This window comes from Trichosurus vulpecula, chromosome 3, assembly GCF_011100635.1.
Source record: "Trichosurus vulpecula isolate mTriVul1 chromosome 3, mTriVul1.pri, whole genome shotgun sequence".
In the NCBI taxonomy this organism is placed as follows: domain Eukaryota; kingdom Metazoa; phylum Chordata; class Mammalia; order Diprotodontia; family Phalangeridae; genus Trichosurus; species Trichosurus vulpecula.
Genome location: NC_050575.1, coordinates 187,460,725 through 187,477,842, shown reverse-complemented (window position 1 = coordinate 187,477,842; position 17,118 = coordinate 187,460,725). Strand labels below are relative to the sequence as shown.

Below are 17,118 nucleotides of genomic sequence, written 5' to 3'. Positions count from 1 at the left end.
AAACATTTCTGTGATCCTCCCCCTCCTCCTAGGTTGTTGGTATTCTCTCCTTTCTTAAATTGTTTTAAGGCAACTTCTTTCTAATATCCTCCCTTGTTCTTTTCACTCACTGCCTTGTATTATGTTTATCCGTGTGTGCCCCCATCAATAGATTACATGATCCTTGAGGGCAGACACTGTTTCTCTTTTTAAACTTTGTATCTACCAAGCCTAGCAAAGTGCTTTGCCCGAAATAACATAGAGGCAGCTAGGGGTGCAGTGGATAGAGCTGGACTTGGAATATGCAAGACCTGTGTTCAAATCCAGCCTTAGGCACTTACTAGCTTTGTAAGCCTGGGCAAGTCACTTCTGTTTGCTTCAGTTTCCCCATCTGTTGAATGGGGATAATAATAGCACCTACTTCTTAGGATTAGGATGATAAAATAACATAATAATTGTAAAGCACTTACCGAAGTACCTGGCATATAATAGGAGTTTGATAAATTCTTGTTCCCTTCTCTTTTCCTGTTAATAAGTATTATTATATTGAATTGAATTAAATATTTAAGAAATCAGTGATCCCATGTCCAATGATCTTATTATTGTGGGATACACTTTCTCTACCCCTGTGGATCGCAACTTCTCACTTCTCATCCAGAGTAATTCTTCTCATCTTTTCCTATTTCCTTAGGAGGTAATTTGTCCAAGAGGCCCAAAGGCTTGCCTCCCTCTGGCTCTTTTAATGTTTCTAGAATTTCTAGAATATCTGTATATCACTCATATTCAGTATGTTAGTGTCCACCTGTTCCTCACTTCACCAATATACTTCCTTGTCTGGCTTTATACAAATTTGATATCTTTTTTTTTCTTTTACTCTTTTCAGGCCATCTCCTTTTTCTGATAGTAAATAAAATATTAATTATTTTATGATTGGCTTTAGTATGATCTGAACCTCTTTTTCTATTTCTTCCTTACACTCTAAGGCACCAGCTTCTTAAATAAACACTGCCTTATTTTTTTTCCATTTCTATTTATTTATTTACTTATGTATTTATTTATTTGATATTTTTAGTTTTCAGCATTGATTGTCACAAGTGTTTGAATTGCAAATTTTCTCACCATTTCTACCCTCCCCCCCACTCCAAGATGGCATATATTCTGATGGCTCCATTCCCCAGTCAGCCCTCCCTTCTGTCACCCCACTCCCCCCCATCCCCTTTTCCCTTACTTTCTTGTAGGGCAAGATAGATTTCTATGCCCCATTGCCTGTATATCTTACTTCCTAGTTGCATGCAAAAACTTTTTTTTTGAACATCTGCTTTTAAAACTTTGAGTTCCAAATTCTCTCCCCTCTTCCTTCCCTACCCACCCTCCATAAGAAGGCAAGCAATTCAACATAGGCCACATGTGTATCATTATGTAAAACTCTTTCACAATACTCATGTTGTGAAAGATTAACTATGTTTTGTTCCTTCCTATCCTATCCCCCTTTGTTCAATTTGCTCCTTTGACCCTGTCCCTTTTTAAAAGTGTATGCTTTTGATTACTTCCTCCCCCTATCTGCCCTCCCTTCTATTGTCCCCCCTTTTCTTCTCCTTCTCCTCTTTTCCTGTGGGGTAAGATACCCAATTGAGTGTGTATGTTATTCCTTCCTCAGGTCAAATCTGATGAGAGCAAGATTCACTCATTCCCCCTCACCTGCCCCCTCTTCCCTTACTGCAGAACTGCTTTTTCTTGCTACTTTTATGTGAGATAATTTACCCCATTCTATCTCTCCCTTTCTCCCTCTCTCAATATATTCCTCTCTCATCCCTTAATTTGATTTTATTTTTTTTAGATATCATCCCTTCATATTCAACCCACCCTGTGCCCCCTGTGTGTGTATATATACATACATATATAAATATATATAATATATATATATATATATATATATATATATATATATATATTAGGGTAGCTGAAGGAAATATATATACCCTACCCTAATACTGAGGTCTCATGAATTATACACATCATCTTTCCATGTAGGAATGTAAACAAAACAGTTCAACTTTAGTAAGTCCCTTATGATTTCTCTTTCTTGTTTACCTTTTCATGCTTCTCTTGATTCTTGTGTTTTAAAGTCAGATTTTCTATTCAGCTCTGGTCTTTTCACTGAGAAAGCCTGAAAGTCCTCTATTTTATTGAAAATCTATATTTTGCCTTGGAGCATGATACTCAGTTTTGCTGGGTAGGTGATTCTTGGTTTTAATCCTAGCTCCATTGACCTCCAGAATATCATATTCCAAGCCCTTCCATTCCTTAATGTAGAAGCTGCTAGATCTTGTATTATCCTGATTGTGTTTCCACAATACTCAAAATTGTTTCTTTCTGACTGCTTGCAATATTTTCTCCTTGACCTGGGAGCTCTGGAATTTGACAATAATGTTCCCAGGAGTCTTCTTTTTTGGATCTTTTTCAGGAGGCGATTGGTGGATTCTTTCAATTTCTATTTTACCCTCTGGCTCTTGAATGTCAAGGCAGTTCTCCTTGATAATTTCTTGAAAGATGATATCTAGGCTCTTTTTTTGATCATGGCTTTCAGGTAGTCCAATAATTTTAAAATTATCTCTCCTGGATCTATTTTCCAAGTCAGTGTCTTTTGCAATGAGATATTTCATGTCATCTTCCATTTTTTCATTCCTTTGGTTCTGTTTTATAATATCTTGATTTCTCATAAAGTCACTAGCTTCCACTTGCTCCAATCTCATTTTTAAGGTAGTATTTTCTTCAGCGGTCTTTTGGACCTCCTTTTCCATTTGGCTAATGTTTCAACGATCCAGCTAGCAGCTTCTGTGGGGGGTGTAAGATCCACCAACACCACCACCGGGAAAGCTGCCAGCACACTGCAAAAGCACAGGTTCTTTTGATCTGCTTAACTAAGGAAAGCAAGGTTAAGGGGTTGACAAGCTTACTTTAATTCAGCATACAAATATAATTCACGTAGTTCAGGGGGAATGACCAGGACCCTAAACTTCAGAGCAAAATACAAACCAAGTACAAACATCAACAGACAGACCTCGTCTGATTCAAATCCCAATACATAGATACCAGAGTTTAACAAAGTCTCAGCATCTGGGTTTATGAGCTGGAGGGCTTCTTAGCTACAGCTGCCCAGAGTCTCCATACGCTGCCAAGAGAGAGAGCCCTGCGCAAATGGCTCTGTCTTCTCTTCTTTTAGGGTTTCAGGCATCATCAAACGTCATCTGAATGACCAGAACTTAGGCTGCTATGATTGGCTCTTGAGTTAGCCCCTCCCCTTAGGACCCTGGGAGGTTCACATCCACATAGGTTAGGTTAACACCTAATAGGGGTTAGAGCCTGGGGCTTAGCACTTAGTAAGACTCAATGAAATACACTGAATTACTCAAAGGAAACAAAAGCCAAACTCTTCAAGGGCACTTGTTGAACTAAGTGCTAAGAGCCCATTTTGCTTACCAACACAGCTAATTCTGCCTTTCAAGGCATTCTTCTCATTGGCTTTTTGCAGCTCTTTTGCCATTTGAGTTCATCTATTTTTTAAGGTGTTATTTTCTTCAGTATTTTTTTGGGTCTCCTTTGGCAAGTCATTGACTTGTTTTTCATGGTTTTCTCGCATCATTCTCATTTTTCTTCCCAATTTTTCCTCTACTTCTCTAACTTGCTTTTCCAAATCTTTTTTGAGCTCTTCCATGGCCTGAGACCAGTTCATGGTTTTTTTTTGGAGGCTTTTGATATAGGCTCTTTGACTTTGTTGACTTCTTCTGGCTGTATGTTTTGGTCTTCTTTGTCACCAGAGAAAGATTCCAAAGTCTGAGTCTGAATCTGAGTCCATTTTTGCTGCCTGGCTATGTTCCCAACCAACTTACTTGATCCTTGAGTTTTTCGTGGGGATATGACTGCTTGTAGGGTATAGAGTACTTTGTCCCAAGCTTGAGGGGCTGCACTGTTGTTTTCAGAGCTTTTTCTACAGAGCAAGTTCTGCCACACCAGCAATCCTCCTCCCCCAAGAACCTCTAACCTGGACCACGACTCAGATCTGAGCAGGCTCTGCACTCCTGCTGGGATCCGCCACTTAATTCCTCCCACTAGGTGGGCCTGGGGCCAGAAGCAACTGCAGCTGTAGTTCTGTCCTCAGAAATGCACCACCTCTGCTGCCCCTGGGGTGGTGGCCAAACCACAAACTCCTTTCACTCTGTCCCTGCAGTTTTTTCCCACTAACCTTCTCTGTTGTCTTCGGTGTTTGTGGTTTGAGAAGTCTGGTAACTGCCACAGCTCACTGATTCAGGGCACTAGGGCCTGTTCTGCCTGGCTCCCATTCTGGTTGGTCCGCGTGCAGCCCATGCTGGGCTCTGCTCTGCTCCGCTCCCAGCTCCGTGCGATAGACCTTACCCTGTGACCATCCAGGCTGTCCTGGGCTGGAGCCCTGCTTCTCTCTGCTATTTTGTGGGTTCTGCAGTTCTAGAACTTGTTCAGAGCCATTTTTATAGGTGTTTGGAGGGTCCTGGGGGAGAGCTTTAGGCCCTGGCATATTTTTCACATATGAGAATACCATGTCAAAGGAATAGCATTTCCCTCCATAATAGTTTTCCCCCCTTGGAGGAATTTTCTTTGTTTGCCAAATATGGCAAACAAAATATGTGCTTGAGAACTGGGGTCAGCAAATTATAGCCCTTGGGTCTAATCTGGTCCATTGCATGTTTTTGGTATGGTCTGTTACTTCAGAATGGGTTTTACATTTTCCAGTCCATATGTAAACAGGCAATGGACTGTATGTGGCCCACAGACCACAGTTTAGTGATCCCTGCTCTAGAATATTCACTGAGCAGCATAGAAATGAGTTGCTTTTGCCCTGTGTTTAACCAAGGACTGTTATAAAAATGGCGCTAACTCTGTGGATCAGACTATAAATGGACAGTTCAAAGAAGTACCAATATTTGACTTCCCCACAAAAAATATATTCATGCTGCTCTTTTTCATTGAAGTATGAATAAAAGTACTAGAAATAAGGATGCTTCAATCCTTGCCTTGATGAACATTCTAATCCATATTGCCATTCTAACCACTGGAAATTATAATCCCTTTATGCTTTCTTAGTGTGTGCCATCATCATCCATGTTTTCCCATAGGTCATCCACAATGTCTTGGAGGCCTTCCTGTAGGACTTTTCATATTTCATGGATACCATGGCAGCATGGAACTTCCTGCCTATTATCTCATTCTCTTGCTCAATGACAGCCCACCTCTCTTCCGGCCATACATGATATCCCATAAACCACTTCTTAGAAACATGCCGCAGCCTACTGTGGGTTTTTCTAACCCCCTTTAGGCCACTTGAAATTTTTATTCAGCAAAATGTGTGGCATTAAAGATTCATGACAGCTCCAACATTACCAAGAGAACACACGCGTTTCAAAGATGAGAATTTGTGTTGGGGAGCAGCTGAGGATCAATAGAACTACAATGCAATTTCCCAAACACAATTCTCCTTAATTTTGAGCTTAGTTCATTATACATCTATAAGTATATGTACTGATGACAGGTTTTGGCTCCAGGCCACCTTTCCAGCCTCATTATTCTATGGTCCACTCTCTGTGCCTTTGTATAGGTTGTCCCTCATGACTGGAATATAAACCTTCTTCATCTCTACCTCTTAGAATCCCTACATTCCTTCAAAGCTTATCTCAAATACCACCTCCTACATGAGGCCATTCCTTATTTGCCCAAATGCTAGTGCTTCCCTCATCCTATATTGCCTTATATTTACTTTGTGTATGTGTACACATATGTTCAGTGTTTCTCTATAAAACCTAAAAGCCTTGAGAGAAGAATATGTTTCTTTGCTGTCTTTGTATCGCCAGTGACTAGCACAGTGCTTGGCACATGGTAAGAGCATAACAAATGTCTGTAGATTGGTGATTGAGATCTATGAAAATTAGAGAATTGTTGGAAAATGTCTTTAAAAATGCTATGCAAGCATAACATGATGAAGATGTTATTTCTGCTATTATTTCTATATGTAAATGTATGAAATCACATCTTCTTAGGGTTGAGGACCACCCAAGAAAAACATCCCAAATGCCCTTTGTTTTGGTATTTTATTTTAATGCTGAGGAAGGGCTGGGGCTTTTAAGCCCACCATATTCTCACCATTTCCCCCTCTCTCAAACATCTGTTGTCTAGTTGCTCCTAGGATGTCATGGAGAGCTCGCAGTATTGGAATGTTAGAGACAGAAGAAAGGAAACAGGGTGGGCTAGTGGAAAGAACACAGGATTTGGAGTCAAGGGGCCTGGCTCTGCCTCTTCCCACCAGTGTTACTTTGGTTAAATCAATTAATCTCCCTCATCCTCCATTTTATTAACTGCAAAATGGTAGAGTTGGAACTGGTGATTTCTAAGATCCCTTCAGTTCTAAAACCTTAGAGATCAATGAATCACATTTTACGGATGAAGATATTGAGGTTCAAAGAATTTGTATTTTTATTTAGCTTGTACCCCTGGGAAAAAGCTATACATGGGCAATCAGGAATATTAACTCAGAGAAAAAGGCCCTTGCAGTAAAGAAAGCCACCCCCCCATCAATTGTAAGAGAACACATTTAACTTAGGAATAAATATGTCATTGCCTTTAAGAAAACAAGACTTGTTATAATACCCCATTTATTACATATCTCAGAAAAGTAATATCATCTCATCCCTTCAAGAACAAAGGACAGACAGCAAACATCTTTTTAACAAACATTTATTGCGTGCCTACTTCGTGCTAGGTAGGACTGTGATGGGTGGTACAGAGGAAAGATGAAAAAGATATAGCCCCTTAAGAAACTTATTATGGAGTAAGAAGATAAGATATACGCAGAAATAGTTCTCATACAATAGCAGGAAATAGCCAGTGTCAGAGAATATGAAGTCAGTTAGGCAGTTAACAGTCATTTATTAAGTGCTCACTGTTTGCCAGACACAGAGCTAAATGCTAGCAATACAAAGACAGCAAAGGCCCTGCCTGCCCTCAAAGGGCTCTCATTTTACGTGAGAGGCAATGTGCCAACGACTGTGTGCACCACAAGAGATATACAGGGTGGATGGAAGATAAACTCAAAAGGAGACACTAGCCTTAAGGAGGACAGGGAAAGGTTCCTTGCAAAATGCAGCATCTTAGTTGAGAAGCCAGGAGGCAGAAATGAGGAGGGAGAGCATTCGAAGCATGGGGGAGAGCCGGTGGAATGTTGGGTATTGGAGCATCTTGGTCAAGGAACGGCAAGGAGGCCAGTGTCACTGGAATATATAAAGGGAAGTAAAGGGTGAGAAGATGGAAACAAAGTATTGCACAAGTTCAGAGAAAGGGAGGGAGAGATCATCTTTGACAGGCAGGGACCAAAGAAAACTTTATGGAAGAGGTAGCATTTCAACTGCACCTTGAAGTTTGGATAAGATTTTGAGAATGGGAATGCGGGAAGAGGACATTCCAGGTGGAGGGATGGAAGGCAGTTTAGTATCTTTTATAAAGGTGAATTGGCAGTTCCCTAAAAGCATAGATTTCTTTGTGATTCATAAAAGAGGAATAGAATGTCTAGGTTTTATGACAATTATGTTACAAATTTCTTCCTCTTTCCCACCATCTTTGTTCCTCTTTTAAATCCTAGGTAACTGCTCTGTGCTTTAGATGCCTCTGGTAAATAAGGTTGGCCTATTTAAAAACAACAACAACCACCTAAGAAATTATGTTTCTAAAACAGTTGCACTAGAATCCAGGACTCCAAAACACTGGTGTGGCTCATTAGTGGAGCGAGGTGAGGTAGGAATAGACTAGGAAAGGAAGGACAGAGAGAGGAAAGAAAACATTTCCACGGCCAGGGAGTTCCTCAGTTGAAAAAAAGGTGGGGTGTGGCTTGGCACAGTGGATAGAGTTTTGAATTTGGAGTTAGGAAGATATGAGTTGAAATTTGGCATTTTATAGCTGTGTGGCCTTGGGCAAGTCAGTCACTGGTCTTAGTCTCAGCTTCTTAATCTGCAGGATAATAGTACTAATCCCACAAAGGTACTGGGAGGATCTTATGAAATAATACTTGTAAAGTGCTTTGTGAATATTAAAGTACTATAAAAATGTCATTACTTAAATTTATATGTTTAAATTTACACACAGAACTCCACAAGATAAATGAAGCGTTCTCCAGATATCTGGATAGAAGGGAAACCAGACAGAGATAGGGAAATTCAATTCAATAAACATTTATTAAGCACCTGTTGTGTTCAGAGCATTGTACTAGGTACAAGTATGGGCTAATCTTAGGTTACTACAGCAAGTTAAGCCAGTTTGGCTGGACCACAGAGAAATGTACAATGGAGAAGTTGCCTGGAGCTAGAGTATGTCATCGGTTCATATTTTTATAGCTATATAATTAACTAAGCTCAAAATTAACAGCCCTAAGCTCAAAGAGTTTATAGTCTAAGGGGCTAAGGGTATATAAAATGTAGATAAATATAACACTAAGTAATTTGGGAAGACAGAGAGTATCAAGAATGGGAGATCAGGGAAGGTTAATGGAGAGTGTAGCACCTGAGCTAAGCCTTTCAGGAAGATAAGCATTTTTAGAGGCATAAATAATGAGGAAGTATATTTTTGGCATGGATAAAGATCTGTTTGGAAGCAAGAAACGAAATGAGTGTCATGTTCAGGAAACAAACTGGTAGAGTAGTTTGACTGGTACCTAAAGTGCATAAAAGAGAGTAGTATTTTATGAACTAAGGCTGGAAAGGTAGTTTGGAGCCATAATGTTAAGGACCTTAAATCTCAGACCAAGAAGAGTCTATACTTTATCCTAGAGGCAATAGGAAGACACTGAGCATTTTTGAGTGAGGGAGAGATATGGTTAGACTTGTCAGGATGATTTCGGTGGGGGTGGCTATACAGAGTAGGGATTGGAGAATGAGAGACTAGAAATAGGGGAGGCAAATCAGAAGGGTATTACAGTCATCTCCATGAGAAGTGATGAAGTCTGTACCAGGATGATGGCCATATGAATGAAGAGGATGAATGCAAAAGAGGTTGTGAAGGTAAAAGTGTCTGATTGGATCTAGGGAGCAAGATGGGGGAAGTTAAAAAATGAGTGTGTGAATAGACCTGGGTGACTGAGAGTGAGGTAGAGATAGAGTGGATACCCTCAACAGAAACAGGGAAGTCTGAAGGAAGAGCAGGTTTAGTGAATGGGGGAAGATAATCAGATCCCCTTTATACATATTGAGTTTGAAATCCCGATGCTATATCCAGATGTAGATGGTCCATGGACAGATGATGATGCAAGAATAGAGTTCAGGAGAGAAATTAAAACCATCTATGGATGGATGATACTTGAATCCATGTGAACAGATGAGATCAAGGATGCTAGAATGTAGGGAGAGAAGGAGGCCTCAGAATGAAACTTGGGGGGGGGGATAGCCACTTAACAGTTGGTAGATAGATGACAATTGCCTATTTTTTTAATTTAAGCACCTTGGAAATGGTAGCTATGTGTCAAAAACTGTCTCTCTGTAGTTACTGTTAGTGACCCCGATTCCCTGCACATCTGGATATCTCTACAATTTATATCTCCTTGTCTAAAATTACATAAATTGTTGTTGTTAAGTCATTTTTTCAATGTGTCTGACTGTGACCACATTTGGGATTTCCTTGGCAAAGATATTGAAATGGTTTACCATTTCCTTCTCCAGCTCATTTTACAGATGGGGAAACGGAGGCGAACAGGGTTAAGTGACTTGCCTGAGGTTACATAGCTAGTAAGTCTCTGAGGCCAAATTTTGAACCCAGGAATATGAGCCTTCCTGACTCCAGGTCTGGCCCTCTATCCACTGTACCACCTAGCTGCCTCAAGGTCACCTAAATACTTAGTGGCAAAGTTTGGGCTCAATCCCCAGTTTTCCAATTTCCTATCTAATTTAGGAAAGGCAAGACTCTTTCCATAGCTTACATGTTTTGTCTTTCTGTCTATTTAGCCACAACGTGGAACCTTCTGTTTGTAAGTAAAATTGCGACCATGCTGGACTAAGAGTCAAGAAACTGGAGCTATAGGCCTGGCTATGCCAGTAACTCACTGTGTGACCTCAGGCAGGTCACTTATTAAATTCACAAAACCTCAGAATGAAAAAGGATATGAGACATTGTTTATTCCAATTCATCCCTAAATGAGAATGCTTTCTACAAATGCCTGACAAATGATCAATCCAGTTTTTGCTTGATAAAGAGAAATCTCCTACTTCCACTAGCTGTGCTTTTGGATAACTTGATTATAAAGAATTTTCTTATGTTCAACTGAAGTCTACTTCTCTGTAACATCCACTGCTCTGAGTTCTACCCTCTGGGGCCATGAAGAACAAGTCTAGTTCTTTCTCTATGTGTTAACTTCATTCCAAGTTAAGCATCCACAATTCATTCAATTAGTCCTCTTCTGATGTACTGTCCTAGGTCTTAAAAAGAGAAGAGAATGGAGTTTATAGTATAGGCTAAAATTCTTGAATATATTATTTTTTAAATGGCTAATATGAACATTTCAAAAGGAAACTAATCTCAAAGGGGTAGTTTGACTTCATCAAGAATAGGCTATGTCCCTTTAAGCTGTTTCCTTTTTTGACAGCCTTATTATCCTGGTAGATCAAAGAAATGCTATAGAGTTTATCTTCCCTTTAAGAAAATATTTGGTCATCCTATTCTTGTGGACAAGCTGAAGAGATGTGATTTGAATATTAGTACATTTAGATAGACTTAAAACTAATTTAATGCCCTAAGTCAGAGTCATGTGGTTCAATACCATCTTAGAAAGAGGTCTCCAAAGCAATACCTTGGGGATCTCTGCTTGACACTGTTGCTAGTCTTTTTTTTTAATTAAAAAATTTTTGATAGAAGCATTGGTGGCATGATTATCAAATCTGCAAATGATCAAAAACTAGAATGGAGAGCTAACAAACACCTCAGCTAATAAATTCCAGTTCTAGAAATATCTTGATAGGGTAGACCATTGGACTGAACATAATAAGATGAAATTTAATGGACACAAATTTCAAGTTGTATGATTGGTATAATGAAATCAACTACACAAACACAAGATGGGAAAGGCATAGCTAGACATCTTTTTTGTCTAAACAAGATCTGGTGTTTTAGTGAATTTCAAACTTCCTGTGAATCAACAGCATAAGGTGGCAGCTTTTGTAATATATAGGTTTCATTAAAAGAGGTATTACTTCTAAGAATGAGTAGGTGTGATAAGTCCCTCTTTACTCTGCCCTGGTCAGAATAACTCTAAAATATGGTTTTCAATTTTGAGCAGCACATTTTAGGAAGCACATTGACACACTGGAGATTATTCAGAGAATGGAGACTAAAATGATGAAAGGTCTTGAGATCATACCATATGAAGATGAGAATAAGTTGAAGAAACTTGGGATGTTTCACCTGGAAAAGAGAAGATTCAGGGGAGATATGAGAGCTGTCTTATAGTGTTTTAAAGTATGGCAAATTTAAAGCTGAAAGAGACTTCAGATGATCAAGTCCTATACCCCCAATTTAAAAATGAGGAAACTGAGCCCCACAGAAGTTAAGCAACTTGTCTGTGGGCACACAGGTAGTAAGTCACAGAGCCAAGGTTTGAACACACGTTATCTGATACCAAATCTAATAGCTTTCCTCCATACCACACTGCTTCTGAAAGGCTGCCATGGTGAGAAGAACTAGATGTGTTCAGCTCAACCCTAGAAGCAGAGCTAAGAGCAAAGAGTAGAAGTAGCAGCAAGGCAGATTGAAGCTTGATTGAAAGATAGAATTCTGAAGAAACATATATATCCCAAAGTGGAAGCAGCTGCTTCAGGAGATAGCAGGTTCCCTTTTGTGAGAGGTCTTTAGACAAAGAGTAGATGACCATTTATAGAAGGGCTTATTTTTCAAATAGGTGTTGGATTAAATGGTCTCTGAAGTCTCTTGCAACTCTGAGATTCTCTAAGTCTATAATTTTGATTCCTGGAGCCATTGCTCTTCTCCACAATGTCTCAAAGCTCACTCAGTGACTCAGCAACCATATCCACCAGTTCTTTCACTGTCCTGGGGTATAATTTGTCTGGACCTGGTAACATTAGCTTGTTATATACAGTTCTCTTATTATCCCCTTAATTATCTTGGGTTTCAGTTACCTATGAACCATTTTTTGGTTTTGTTTTTCTTTTACATTCCAAATGCTGTTCTCTTGGTAGAGAAAAAAAACAAGAAGTGTATAGTTCTTTCTCTCATTCGTCATGCCTGTCCTATTCACTTTGAGCAAAAGTCTTTGACACCCTTCTCTGATACTTCTTCCCCACCCCTAACGTAGGTAGAATAAATCTTTTTTTGGTTGCCCTTGGCATTCTTCACCAGTCTCAGCTCATTCTGATCTTTAGTACTCTTAGCACTGTCCTTTGATGCTTTACATTTGTGTTCATGCTGTTATTTGCCATTGCTTCCATCTTCAGTGCATTTCTTTCAAAACTAAGTTGTTCATGAGTCCCCCGTTGATTCACACCAGTTTCTTTGGAGAATTTTCCACTTTCTTCCTAATAAAAACCATTTATCTTTATTTTTTCCAAATTTTGTTTCTGAGAGTTTCTAATATCTTCCAGAAGAAATCCCCCTGTAGAATTTTTGTCCATGTGATCCTACCTATTTTTCTCTGAAACCTTTGAAACCTTTGCCAAAAATCCAAGTTTCATTTGTGACTCTGACTTGTTTTCTTCTTTGTCATGGATTCCCAGATAGGGTGGTTACATAAGTTTAATTCAATACAAGAAAATTAAGTGCTTTCTGTAGGTAAGGTGCTCTCCTAGGCACTAGAAATACAAAGACAAAAACAACAGTCCCTATTTTCAAGGATCTTTGTATGCAACATGATATTAAATAAGTAAATAGGAAGAAATTAGGAAGGAGAAAATACTAACATGGAGGGAGGAAATCAGGAAAGGACATAGTATGTAGGAGGTAGCAGCTCAGCTGAGCCTTTAAGGAAGAATTCTAAGAGACAGCATCGAGGGAGGAGATTATTTTGGGGACAGGGGACAACCTGTACAAAGATGCGTAGGAAAGAGATGGAATGTGAAGTTCAAAAAACAGTAGACCAGTTTGCCTGAAATGTAGAGTGTATGAAGGGGACTCATATGAAATGCTGAGAGAAAGATGGGAGATAGATTGTAAAGGACTATAAATGCCAGTTGAAAGCGTTTACATTTTATCCTCTAGGCAAAGGAGCCACTGAAGAGTTCTGAGTAAGAAAGACATTTTTTTGGTCTGATAAGTGCTTTGGGAAGATTAATTTGGCAGCTTTTTAGGATATATTAGAGAAAGAAGATACTAGAAGCAGGGAGATCAATTAGAAGGTGGTCACAATAGCCCAAGAGAAAGAAGCTGTGTTGAGATGAACAAAATGATGATAATAACTGATATTGGCAGAATGCTCTAAAGATTTCAAAGTGCTTTTTATATAGGTTATGTAGTAGACCAAGTGTCTGAGATTCATAGGGCTTGTTCCAAGGGTTGAAAGGTGATTAGGATCTCCTGCCCATTCTCCAACATTTAGCCAGTGGAATAATTGTTAGTGGAATAATTGTGTCAAAAATTACCTCCTAATTTCACTAATGGTGAAAGAAATCACAAAATGTGGTGCATGCATATTCTAACAGTACTATTTATAATACATAAATTATAGCTTTAGACTTAAGAATCACAGAAAGTACAAAAAGCAAGAAAGCTACTAAGACCCCCTTGGGTGCTTTCAGATAAGGGGCACACTTCTCTGGGTGTAGAGAGTTTCTATTCCTTCACCAGCTTTCTCCATGCCTCTACAATCCCCAGAACCCATGTGATCATTCGATGATGAGACTTTGTCACTGGTGTGAACTGAGTGTGGATTGTTCTTGTTTATATAGAGGAAAATCTCTGTTTCTTAAGCCACTACTTATTTGTAAGGTGCCAGTTTTTAGGCATTTTGGGAAAAGTTAAGAGCACTTTTGCCTGGGCTCATGGACAATGTTTTCTAAGGCAAAGCAACAAGTACTTAATAAACACTTTCTGTGAGCCAGACGTTGTGCCAAGTTGTTGGGGATATAATTGTGAGCCAAAAGAAAGGCAGTCCCTGTCCACAAGAAGTTTTTATGTGACTATTAATAACTTTAATTTCTTCTTCTGAAAACAGTCTGTTCCTATTGTTTGACCATTTACCAACTAGGGTGTGGCTCTTATTTTTTTTTTTTATAAATTTAGCTCAGTTCCCTTTATATTTGAGAAACTTGCTATAAATTTTTCCCAGTTTCCTATTTTCCTTTTAATGTTGGCAGCTTTAATTTTGTTTGTGCAAAGCATTTTTAAATTTCATGTAATCAGAATTATCCATTTTGCCTCCCATAATCATCTCTATCTCTTATTTGATCATAAACTCTTCTCTTATTCATAGATCTGACAGGCATATTTTTCCATGCTTCTCTAATTTACTTATGATACCACTCTTTATATCTAAATCATTTATTCATTTTGACTTTATCTTGGTACATGGTGTGAGATGTTGGTCTATGCCTAGTTTCTGCCAAGCTGCTTCCCAGTTTTCCCAGAAATTTTTGTCAAATGTTGAGTTCTTACCCCAAAAGCTTGGATCTTTGGGATTATCAAACACTAGATTACTATGGTATAGGGGACTACCTGATGAAAGAACCCCCTCAACTATGTAGGTTGGCACCTTCTCTGCTACTTACAGTCTTTAATAATTGTCTACAGCAGAAGTATCAAACACTGCCAGCAGGCCTACACTCTTTAGTACGGCCAACCAGATTAAAAAATGTAATTAGAAATATGTAACAAAATAAATAAAACTACAGTAGGCCATAGGTGATATTAATATGTGGTATTCTAGGACAATGTGTGATTAAGTGGCCACCCTACTTCCATCTGACTTTGGCCACTGAGAGGCTAAGGTGACTTGCCCAGGGACATGGCCAGTATCATGTTTGAAGCAGAGCTTGAGCCTAGGGCTTAATCCAAAACTGCCTTCCTGTGCATCGCTCTATGCTGCTTCTCAACAAATTATGATGTGCTAAACTATTTTGAAATGTAGCAATAATAATAATAATGAAATAGCATGTATTTAGCACTTTAACATTTGCAAAGTGCTTTACCAAGACCTCATTTAATCCTTACAGCAACCCTGGGACCAACGTTAGAGTTAGGAAGACTTGATTTTAGGTCCTACCTCTGATGCATACATAATATCTGCACGGCTTTGAACAATTCACTTAACTTTCAGTGTTCTGGGCAACTGGCTAAGATTATAAGTTGTAGAGAAAGTACCAATTTGCACTGGTTAAAAAAGTTTTTTCACTGAGAGTTCTCTAAACTAATGAAATTATAGTTCTGGACAATGCCCCTCTCCCTCTAAAAAAAAGAAAAGAAAAAGAAAGAAATCATTACTTTTTTTTTTGTTTTTTTTTGTTTTTTGTTTTTTTGCTTTTTTGTCAGGGCAGTTGGGGTTAAGTGACTTGCCCAAGGTCACACAGCTAGTACATGTGTCAAGTGTCTGAGGCCGGATTTGAACTCAGGTCCTCCTGACTCCAGGGCCGGTGCTCTACTGACTGCGCCACCTAGCTGCCCAAAATCATTACTTTTAAAAGCTTGTTGGTTGTCACTTTCCTTTGTATTTATTTGATTCACTGGAAGAGAAGTGATCTTGGACTGGAAAAGAGTAGAGCAATCTAGTATTTGAAGAAATCAAAATGGGAAGTAAATAATTTTAAAATTACTCTGTAGAAAATCTTTGAAGGGAATTGGAAGACTACCCGATGTATGAGGATGGTAGGAAGGAAAGAAGAACAAAGAGAGAGAAAAAAGAGGTTTGTCCAAGAACCAGGCACAAACCATTCCACATGAACCTTGTGCTTTGATTTTAAAGACTTTTGCTTCAGTGGGAGACTGGAGGGTGGGATGTAGTTCAAAGGAATCCTTTGGAAAAGTGAGTGTGAAAGTTAGTCAAGAACATTGGCTGGGGGCAGCCAGATGGTGAAGGGGATAGTGCACTGGGCCCTGGAGTCATAGGACCTGAATTCAAATATGGCCTCAGACACTTGACACTTACTAGCTGTGTGATCCTGGGCAAGTCACTTAACTCCAATTGCCTCATGAAGGAAAAAAAAGAACATTGGCTGTGCTGAGAAATAAGGAAAGCCCTTGTTCCAGTAGATCCTTTTTATATACCGAAGAGGATCAAGATCGTATGGTAGAGTAAAGATCAAGACTTCTAATTGTATCCCTAAAGAAGTTTCATTGTCCATTTTGAATCAGCAAAGCAAAAGGAGGTACAGCTTTTCTGAGCAATAGTCTGGTAAGATTGTGTTAGATTCACTGTTCCTTTCAACCTGATGAAGGTTGCTCAGAGCCTTCCCTTGCAAAATTGCTCCAATCCTCCCACAGCCTATGACACTTAATTTAAATTTTTGTTCCTTTTTCTGTACATCATCCTATAATTTCTTTGGGGGAGGGTTTCCTGAGACCTACTGAGAATGAATTTGAGCTTTGCTTTAGTAGGGATACTTTAATTTGGTGGCTTGTGGTTGGGGTCTGCCCTAATCGAGTCCTCTGGTTTTCGTTTAGTCGAGGTAATTCACCTGTCACTCCTCTGACACCAGATATTCAACCAAGAGCCTGTGCATCCTATTAGCTTAGCTATTGATAGCTATCATCTCAAGATAAACAGTATGCATTAGCTTCATCCATAATGAAACCACTTTTATAAGACACCCTATCAGTGGAGACAGTTGGTTGAAGAGATGAGAAGTCAGTATCCTGAGCAATAAAGTCCCCAAGCTCTGCCAAGTGCCAGGTAGAAAAACTGGCCTCAGATGAGTTATTATATAAAGTAACTCGGTATGATTATGTTTTTAGGAAATTAGTTATTTCTAAACAGGAGCCCAAGGACCAGTTCGATTCAGATGAAAATCTCATCATATCATCCCCTTCTGGAAAACAAACATCAGCTAAAGAAAGGCTTCAATGTCTTCCTCTCTCTCATCTCTGCCATCAGTTACCTGTCCTGCTATCTCCCAAGAGTTCAGCATTGGCAGAGAAGCT

At 39.2% G+C, this 17,118-nt stretch overlaps 1 protein-coding gene across 6 annotated transcripts in view; it reads left to right on the top strand.

Moving 5' to 3' along the window:
* The window catches only part of PHACTR3 (phosphatase and actin regulator 3), a 205,286-nt gene that overhangs the window by 91,349 nt on the left and 96,819 nt on the right, over window positions 1-17,118 (top strand). The gene's annotated exons all lie outside the window — the stretch shown is intronic.